The sequence below is a fragment of the Gossypium arboreum genome, chromosome 8, assembly GCF_025698485.1.
Source record: "Gossypium arboreum isolate Shixiya-1 chromosome 8, ASM2569848v2, whole genome shotgun sequence".
Taxonomy (NCBI): domain Eukaryota; kingdom Viridiplantae; phylum Streptophyta; class Magnoliopsida; order Malvales; family Malvaceae; genus Gossypium; species Gossypium arboreum.
In genome coordinates this window covers 23,370,878-23,381,879 of record NC_069077.1, presented here as the reverse complement: position 1 = coordinate 23,381,879, position 11,002 = coordinate 23,370,878, and the positions used below count along the sequence as shown (strand labels likewise).

General features: G+C 36.0%; 1 pseudogene; it reads left to right on the top strand.

The window, feature by feature from the left end:
* LOC108468662 (protein NRT1/ PTR FAMILY 7.3-like) lies at window positions 1-2,895 on the top strand (annotated as a pseudogene).
* Window positions 2,896-11,002: the final 8,107 nt, after the last annotated feature.

The window sequence follows — 11,002 nt, the reverse complement described above, 5'->3', positions numbered from 1 at the left end:
ATGGAGACAAGGCAACAACCCTGCGTTGCTTCTTCGGTTATCAATGGCATTAAGGTATGGAATGTAACATGTTTCCTAGCATGTTTCAAAGATTGTATTAGGAACATATTACATGAGTGTTTAAGACTTCTTTTCTGGTTTCTTTCTTTCTTATGTCTGCAACATCATTTGCGGTTGCATGCAAGGACGATAGGCCGATAGAAAGAGACCACATGGGAATTTGTGTACCGAGGATGGATCGCTTGATCGCTATGCCAGGCCAGCCATAAAGGGTAGAACTGGAGGATGGAGATGTGCCATGTTTATATTAGGTAAGTTAACTGTCAGTAGGCTTAAGTTTTGTGGCAATAACAAAAACAATGTTTTTTTCTTATTTTCAAAATTTAAAATTTTAGTTTTAATTTAAATAATAATGAAATTGGTGATGTCAAATTTTGTTATTAATTTCTTTTTGTTATTTTATTTGTGTTTTTTAAATACTCATTTGATTAATTTTTAATTCTTACATTTTTGAATTTTAATATTTCAATCCTAACAAATATTAGCACTTAATTGTATTAATTAAAATTATGTAAATTCCTTTTGAATATTATTTAAAACTAATATTATTTAAAACTACTAAGTTGTCATGACATTATGTGCTTCTATATGAAATTTTTAAAAAATGACAAATTTTAACTTAATGAATTTAATGGTTACATTTTGGGTGATTATTAAAAGTTTCAAATTTGAAAAGTACAGTGATTAAAATTAGAGTACATAAATTAAATATGCAAGCTTTGCATAGTACAAGGACTAATTACAAAATTTGACCATCCATTTAATTGAATGTATCAGCTTCGTCGTTTAGTACCATGTTGTCAACATGTGGTCCAAACTTTAAGACAAAAGAAGATGCTCTTTATTTGTCTCGGCCAGTTTTAAGTTACAATAATGCTTACACATAGTTTCATTGTTGGCTAGCAGTAAATCAGGGACTGGTTACGCTTGCATTCGCGGCGGTGGAGGTGAATTTGGTTCTTTTTCCAAAATCTGTTCTAAGACAATCTAATGCAGAGGCAGCCAACACATTCAGTAGGTGGATGGGAACTATGTACCTTTTCTCTTTAATGGGTGCTTTTCTAAGTGATTCCTACTTGGGAAGATACCTTACATGAGTCTTATTTCAGGTTCTCTACTTTATTGTAAGTAAGCCTCACACAATTATCATGTACTCAGTTCCCGCTTTAATGCACAAATTGGACTGATTTTGATTGGTTTTTGTTGTTGTTTTGGACAGGGGTTGATAGCACTATCGTTGGTCACACAATTGTCTCTACTAAAACCTCAAGGTTGTGGCAAACTAGGACAGTTATGTGAACCTCATTCATCAGCTGAAACTGCTGTATTTTATGTTGCTATATATCTGATTGCTTTAGGCAATGGAGCCCCTGAACCTGCACTTGCTGCATTTGGAGCCGACCAATTTGACGAGGAGGACAGCACCGAAAAACAATCTAAGAATTCATTTTACAGCTATTTTTATGTGGCCTTAAACATGGGATCCTTGGTTGCTGAGACAGTGTTGGTATATATTCAGAACCTTGGGAACTGGATCTTGGGGTTCTGGATATGTGCTGCTTGTGCAGCGCTTGCATTTTGCTTGCTCTTGTGTGGGACGTTTCAGTACAGGCACTTCAAGGCGGTCGGAAACTCGATATCCAAATTCTCTCAAGTGATAGTAGCTTCCATGAGGAAAATGAACTTTCAAGTACCCTCCAATGGTGAAGGGCTTTATGAAATTGAAAGGAAGCAAGGCAAAAATAATGGGGTCAGAAGAATACTTCACACCAATGGCTTCAAGTATGTTTTTCTTACAGCTTATGAATTTCTTAATTTGTTTGAATTGGATGCGGTTCTTAACGTCTTAAATGTCTGAACTCTGAATGGAAGATATCTTGATCGAGCCGCCATTATCACCCCGGTCGACATGGTCGAACCAGCAAATCCATGGCATCTTTGCACCATCACACAAGTTGAAGAAGTGAAGTCTATTCTAAGATTACTACCAATATGGTTCTGCACCGTTTTGTCCTCTGTAGTGTTCATACAAATGCTCTCTCTCTTTGTCGAACAAGGAGCAGCCATGGACACAACAACAATCTCAAACTTCCATATCCCACCAGCCAGCATGTTTGCATTCGACATAATAAGCACATCAACATTCATTCTATTGTATGACAAACTGATAGTTCCTTTATACATCAAGGTAACAAAAAGAGAACCCAAGCCACCATCCGAGCTACAAAGAATAGGAATCGGCATAGCCATGGCAATGGCAACCATGATAATCGCAGCCATCGTGGAGCAGCAAAGACTAAAACATGCCGATTCTAAAAACACGAGCGATTTAAGCATTTTCTGGCAGATCCCACAGTATGTGCTTGTGGGAGTGTCTGAAGCATCTGTGTACGTTGCCCAGATGGAATATTTTGCGACACAAACACCTGATGGCTTGAAAAGCTTGGGGATTGGTTGTCGATGTCTTCTTCAGCAATGGGTAGTTATATATGTAGCATAATTTTGACGACAGTGATGGCCATTACATCTAGGAATGGGGAAGCAGGTTGGGTTCCACCGGATTTGGATGATGGACATTTGGATCGGTACTTCTTTTTATTAGCTGCATTGACTGCTATTAACTTGGTTCTTTTTGTTATTTGTGCTAAGAGGTATAATCCCATATCGTTTGAGAACAGAGCTGAAGACATGGAAATGGGGACACAGGAGCCAGCTAATGAAGCTTGAGCAAATAGGAGTTTTCTGTTTTTGTTTTTGGATCAAATATCTATTTTCTACTAATATGAAAAAGAGAGGTTTTTCTGGGCTTAGTTTGGATGGCTAGGGCTACTAGTTTTGGTAAGATTGAAAATAGCGGTAGCGGGGAAATTAATTATTATAATAGTCAGATTAAAATTAATAATAAGATATACATTTGGATTCAAATACAATGATGATGATGAGATGAGAGTAAAAAATTGACCATTAAAGACAGAATATTAAAATGATGGTACATAACTTGACTACATTATCGAAAAATGCCGAAAATTAAAAAAAAGTTATGTGTTTAGGCCATTTTCCCAAAAAATGACGGGAATATTTTATGAAAATGCTTCCAGCTAGCAGTGTTTTCAGGTGAAATGCAGAAAAGTGCATCCACGTGGAAGCATTTTCAGTATATTTGTAGGAAAACGCTTTCAGTTGAAAGCGCTTTTGCTACATAAGCTGAAAACGCTTCTAGGTGGAAGCGTTTTCCCCCAACAGTCAACACCACAATGGCTAATTAAATAGCCACTCCTCCATCACCCTTAATCGAACCATATTGAAGAGATGCTGCATTTTTTCACATGACCCTTATTGGTTAGGGGTGTAAATTGGACCCCACACTTGTAAGTGCGTTGGTGGAAAGGTAGAGACCCGGGACGCACTCATTTCACCTTCCATGCGAGGAGTGCACTATCACTCTGGAAGACATACAGTTACATCTCGGGTTACCAATGGATGGGCCGGTAGTGACTGGGTTAGTTCACGCAGCCTATTGGAGAGACGTATGCGAGCATCTTTTGAGGCGGATTCTAAATGTAACACCCCTAACTCGTATCCGACGCCGGAACAGGATTATAGAGCATTACCATACTTATAACTCAATGTAACAGCCCAATTTTTAGTGTTGTCGAAAATAGTGAGATCACTAAATTTGACGAGTAAGTTTAAAATTTTTATTAATTATCATTTACGAGTCAAGTGTGATTTTAGAAATATTCTTAAACTAGTGAAACTTGTGATTTAAAAGAATTATTAGGTTAATTAGTCTCGAAAATAAGGTATCGAGACCTCGATTTTATAAACAGATCCGTAAATATTTTTATAAATATTTACGGAGTCTCAATAAGTTAGTATTAAAGTTTCGTTAGAAAATTTTAACATTTTAATAATTAATTAATTAAAAAGGACTAAACTGAAAAAGGTGCAAAACTTACTAAAGTGATAAAATAGTTTAAGTGGTACACAAAGGAGGACTTATGGAGCAATTAGACCTAAATTAGAAGAGTGAAACGGTAGAAGCAAAGAATTACTGAAATAAAGTGAAATAATACAAAATATACTTAGATAAATTGAATTCTAAGTTTTCTAGGCCATTTTTCTTCAATTTTTCAGCCAAAAACTCCATAGGAGAAGGTTTTAAGCTGGTTTTATTTATTTTACTTCATGTAAGTTCATTTCTTGCTCTTTTCTTGAAATTTTTGTATTTTAAAGATTTTTACAACTAGGTCCAACTATCTATTTCATTAGTTTTTGAATCTATGGTTAATTTTAAAAGTTACCATTGATGAATTCTAGAATTTTATGATGAATTAACATGAAATTGAAGCTTTAATTTTATTATGTGATGATTTTATCAAGTGATTTCAAGGGAAATTGATTTTAGGACCAAATTGTGAAAAAGATTAAATCTTAGGGTTTTGTATTAAGTTATATTTATCAAAGGCTGTGTAATAGCTTATAATATTTAGATAAAGTGTTAATTGAGAAAAATTAGCTTATTTGATGGACTAATTAGTGAGGGACTAAATTGTAAAAACTGTAAAAGTTGGGATAATTGTGTAATTTTGAAAATTTAAAGGCATAAATTGTGAATTGAACTAGAATTGAATTAGATGCTAATGAATAAATAGTTTTATATTATAGATCAAGAACTCGAAAAAAAATCGTGAAAAAGGGAAATTAGCTAAATAGTCTCTGAATCACAGCAAATTCTACAAATTGGTCCAGGTAAGTTCATATGGTTGAACATTCATGATTAATTATTAATTTGGGAATGATATAATGTATTATTTCATATTTTTTGTTATTGAATTATGGTTATTGTAACATTTCAAATTAGGGTCTAGTCGGAAAAGTGGTTTTAAGACCACAAATCTGAAGTAGAAATAATTATTTTATGATTATTATAAGGTATATGACATGATTCCGTGCTTATGTGAAAATTTCATGAAGAAATTTTATGGATAAAGTGTCCAATTTCACATTTAGGACTAAATTGCAAAAGTTGCAAAATGTGAGTTCTAAAAGCTTTAAGCATGAAATTGCCATGGATTTTTAATTAGAGGTCCTTAAATAGAAATTTTCTCAATTTCTATTTTTATGGATAAAAATGGGCATAAATAGGAAAAATTTGAAAGAAAGGCCTTAAGATCATTTTTGTCATTTGGTTAATAAAAGAATAAAAAGGGAAAAATAAGCCAAAAATTATGTCCATCTTCCTCCTCCTTAGCCAAAATTATCAAGGAGCCATAGCTAAGCTTTGTTCATCCTTTCAAGCTCGACTGTAAGTGCAGTCTAGCCCCGTTTTTAATGCTCTTTATGTTTTTGAGATACTTAAAGCATTATCTAGCTATTTCTACCATTGTTTTGAGCTAAGGTTCATGTTCAAAAACTTAACCATGTGTGACATGCATGTATTTTTGTGTTTAATGGAGGAATATGAAAGTTTGATGTATGATAAACATATTTTACTAAGTGGTTTTTCATGAAAACACCTAAAAAGGATCTTTTTGTAAAAGTTGTAACATAGGTGGTTAGAAATCTTATTTGAAAGAAAATGTGGATTGATATAAGTATGATATAGGTTCAGCTCGGCCTGTGTAGCAAAGAAAATGAACACATTTCATTTTATGAGCCTAGGGGCTAATTTGTAATTTTAAAAAAGTATGATTTATGGATTATTTTGAACAATTTGATAATTAAATAAGTGAAATTTTCTATTATAAATCAAGAAAAACGGAGTTCGAACCTAAATCGAGGAAAGAACAAGGTTGTGGACTAAATCAAATAGTAGCCATATTTTGGGTACCAAGGTAAGTTCGTGTGTAAATAATGCAACATTACATTATTATGTTTTTAATGCTTTAATATTGCATGAATTGTGTAATTTTCTTTTTGGATTTAATTAATGATGACTCGATGACGATTCGACGAAGTTTGATATCTCTAAATCCTAGTTGAACCTTAGGAATAGTTAGAATACAAATGTCATGACATTAGGGTTATGTGTGATCCCATGTAAGACCATTTTGGGACATGGCATTTTGCATCGTTATGAGATCCCATGTAAGACCATGTTTGGGACATGGCTTTGGCATCGATATGTAATTTCCTATAAGACCATAGCTAGGTTGTTGCCATCGATCTACGATCCCATGTAAGACCATGTTTGGAACATGGCATTGGCATCGATATGTGATCCCATGTAATACCACATCCGGGATATGACATTGGCATCCTACCATGTGTATGAGAGTTCCTGAGTATCTTTTAGTATTCCAAGTGGTTCAACAGGTAATCCAAAGATTATGTCAAAGAGATGACAAGGTATGATCATATTGAAAGGGTACAGGTATATACACAAAGCTCATAAATATTGAGATTATGAATCAATGATACCTCGGTAAGATGTGAATGTATGAATTATGATCATGAGTCTTATTGTACATTATACAGATGACATGACTTAAAATGTAACTATGATACTTGATGACATTATGATAAATATTATTATGTTATGTGTATAATAATGCATGGTTAATGTTGTTAAATATTTACATGCAAACTTACTAAGCTTTATGCTTACTCCCCTTTATTTTCCATTTCCTATAGTGTCACCAAACTAGCTCGGGGATCAAAGGACGTCGGAGCTCGATTCACACTATCAAACTAATCTTTTGCATATAGTGAATTTAAGTATTTTGAGTATGGCATGTATAGGGGCTTGGTCTTTTTGTTATATGTCATATTGGGTTAGCCAAATGTGTTGGCTTATAATAATATTTGATTCATTTTGTATATGGCCATGTGATATAGTTCATATTGATTATTGGGTTGTAAACCTAATTATATTTGCATGCATGTACTAAGGCTAGTCATGGTATGGTTAATCTCATTTGGCATGGATGAATTGTAGACATGATCATGGATGTTTGATGATGAAATTGTGAGTAAATGACATAATAACAACTAAGGCATGAATGTATGAAATGGAAGTAAATTGATGTTACATATTGCATCTAATTTGGTAAGCTTGATCTAAATAAAATATGAAGTCTTAAGCTAGTATAAATAGATAAGAAGTTGATATGCATGAGCCATGTTTATGAAGGTGTAAGTGCTCATTTATGCCATGTAGGATGTCATTGAGATGTGTAAGTGCGTATGTGTTATTGAGGGTGACTAAAGGCTTAGAAAATAACCTCAAAGTTGTCCACACGGTTTAGACACACCCCATGGGCGTGTGATCCGGCCGTGTGTCCCCTGTACCCTAATTAGGTAAAACAGAATGCCTTGTAGTAAACACACGGGTAGAGACACGGCCGTGTGTCTCAGCCGTGTGAAGGACACAGCCTCAGGACACGGGCGTGTGCCCAGGCCGTGTGAAGTCTGGACTTAATTTTTGGAATTTAATTCACCACATGGCTAAGCACATGGGCATGTGGCTTGGCCATATGATCCTAATTGTATTGATGGAATTATAAACAAAGAGTTACACAGGCTAAGGACACGGGAGTGTCCCAAGCCACACGGGTGTGTGTTATTACACGGCTTACCCACACGAGCGTATGACCCTCCAAAATAAGAAAATTTTCTAAGTGTTATATAAGTTTCGAAAGTTTTCGATTTGGTCCCGAACCATACCCAATGTATGTTTTGGGTCTTGAGGGCCCATATAAGGGACATTATGCATGTGAATGAAAAGTTTTAAATTTAGACGGAAATTCATGTCTCGGTTTTGAATATTTGCTTGTGCTTAAGTCCAATAATACCTCGTACCCTGTTCCGGTGTTGGACACAGGTAAGGGGTGTTGCATTTATTGGTATTAGAGCTACGGTTTAGTCAATTCTTGGGCTAACGTAGCATGTGTACGAGTCTATCTATACATGCCATAAATGAATTATGATAGTGTGACGACTTCTAACCTTTTTAAATTGTGTTTTCATATAGTAATGGATCCCAATCTAGCTGAAGCTGATGATGTAGAAAGTAATGCGTCGGCTCTCGCTCAAGGGGTAGCACCAATTGAGAGTAGACTTGTGACCGTGAGTCAGGGAAGAGGAGAAGAGGCTAGGGAAGCCTTTCTCCATATGATGAATGCCTGTTATACGGAGTTCGTTCGATCGAACTTGAATGGTCAACCCCTTCCACCCCCACCTATTCTTCAGCTTGTTCCTGTAGCACCTCAGGGTATGGATTTTATAAGATTGAATAGACCTTCAATAGATAAAATTTGAAAGCAATGAGCCAAAGAGTTCCGAGCTAGTATAGATGATGACTCTGAGAGGGCAGAGTTCTGGCTCGAAAATACCATGAGGGTATTTGTTGAGTTATTATGCACCCTTGAAGAATGCATAAAGTGTGTTGTGTCTTTCTTGAGAGACTCGGCTTATCAGTGGTGGAACACCCTTATGTCAATTGTACCAAGGGAAAGAGTTAATTGGGAATTTTTCCAAGAGGAGTTTCGTAAGAAATACATTAGCCAGAGGTTTATTGATCAGAAATGAAATGAATTCCTTAAGTTAAAATAGGGTCGAATGACTGTAACAGAGTATGAACGTGAGTTCATAAGACTCAGTAAGTATATCCGGGAGTGTGTATCGACTGAGACCATCATGTATAAGAGGTTTGAGGATGGGTTAAATGAGGACATTCGATTGCTGGTTGGCATCCTAGAATTAAAAGAGTTTGTTGTACTGGTTGAGGGAGCTTGTAAGGCCGAGGAATTGGCTAAAGAGAAAAAAAAAAAGCTGAATTTGAGTCTCGAGATTCGAAGAAAAGACAGATGAGTAAGTCACTGCAGTCCTCATCTAAGAAACCGAGAGAGTTTAATACTCGATCAAGTGCATCAGTTGGGTACTCGAATAGAAATAAGGGTAAGCAGTACTCAGTTTCGAAAGCTCAAATTACTTCGATTGTTAATGTTGGTAATACCCGATCGAGTAGACCAGAGTGTTCATATTATGGTAAACGTCACCTCAACGAGTGCCGAGTTAATGATAAAGCTTGTTTTAAGTGTGGTTCCCAAGATCACTTCATTATAGATTGCCCCGAGAGGGTTGAAAAAGAGAAATTTCTGAGTGCAAGATTGGGTAATACTGCTTCTCGAGGTAGGCCACAAAGAAATCTGAGAAATGAAGCAAGTAGCAAGGGTGCACCTAGAGAAGCTGTGAAGCCCGAAGGTAGAACACCTGTGAGGACTTATGCCACTCACGCTCGCGAAGAGGTTTCATCCTCGGATGTGATTACAAGTACTTTCTCTCTCTATGATATTTATGTTGTTGCTTTGATTGATCTGGGATCTACCCATTTGTATGTTTGCGTGATATTGGTGTCTAACATCAATATGCCTATTGAGTTTACAAAATTTGTGATAAAAGTGTCAAACCTTCTAGGCAAGTATGTGCTAGTTGACAAAGTATGTAAGGATTGCCCTTTAATGATTAGAGGTCATTGTTTTCTGGCTAATCTTATGCTTTTGCCGTTTGATAAATTTGATATAATACTTGGTATGGATTAGTTGACCATGCATGATGTGGTAGTAAACTGTGAAAGGAAAATCATTGAATTGAAATATGAAAGTGGTGATATTTTTTGGGTTGAACCTGATGAATCGGATAGCTTGCCTGTAGTGATTTCTTCTATGATTGCTCAGAAATGTATGAGAAAGGGTTGTAAAGCTTATCTTGCCTTCGTACTGAATACAAAAGAGTCTGAGTTGAAAATTGAATCAGTGCCGGTAGTATGTGAGTATCCGAATGGGTTTCTGGAAGAGTTGCTAGGATTGCCTCCTATTAGGAAAGTTGAGTTTTGTATTGAGTTAGTTCCTGGTGTTGCACCTATTTTAATCGCTCCGTATAGGATGGCTCTTATAGAGTTAAAGGAGTTGAAAGTTTAGTTACAAGAGTTAACGGATAAAGGTTTTGCGAGACCTAATTATTCTCCGTTGGGAGCACCAGTGCTATTTGTGAAGAAGAAAGATGGTTCAATGAGATTGTGTATAGACCACCGACAACTCAATAAGGGAACCATAAAGAACAAGTATCCCTTGCCAAGAATCGATGATTTGTTTGATCAATTGAAGGAAGCCATAGTGTTTTCAAAGATAGACTTGAGAGCCGGCTACTACTAGTTGAGAGTTAAGGACCCGGATGTGCCGAAAACTGCATTTTGGACGAGGTATGATCACTATGAATTTTTGGTTATGCTATTTGGTTTAACGAATGCTCTCACAGTATTTATGGATCTAATGAACCGAATTTTTTGACCGTACTTGGATAAATTTGTAGTTGTTTTTATTGATGATATCCTGATTTATTCTCTTGATGAGACCGAGCATGCCGAGCACTTGAGAACGGTTTTGCAAACTTTGAGAGACAAGCAGTTGTATGCTAAGTTCAGTAAAAGTGAACTTTAGAGAAGTCTGGTTTTTGGGCCACATTGTTTCGGGCGATTGTATTAAAGTTGACTCGAGTATGATTTTGGCTATTTTTGAATGGAAACAGCTGAGGAATGTAACTGGCGTTAGAAGCTTTCTAGGCTTAGTCGGGTATTATAGACGATTTGTTAAAGGATTTTTCATGATTGCTACTCCGATGACGAGGTTATTACAAAAAGATGTCATGTTCGAATGGACAGAAAAATGCTAACAGAGTTTGAAAAACTAAAGGCATTATTGACCGATGCACTGGTTTCAGTACAACTTGAACAGGGAAAAGAATTTGTGGTTTATAGTGATGCATCTTTGAATGGATTGGGTTGTGTACTTATGCAAAAAGGCAAGATAATAGCTTATGCCTCAAGGCAACTAAAGCCACATGAGAAAAATCCGACCCATGATTTGGAGCTAGCTGCCATTGTGTTTGTGTTGAAGATTTGAAGACACCATTTGTATGACGAGAAATGTCGAGTCTTCAC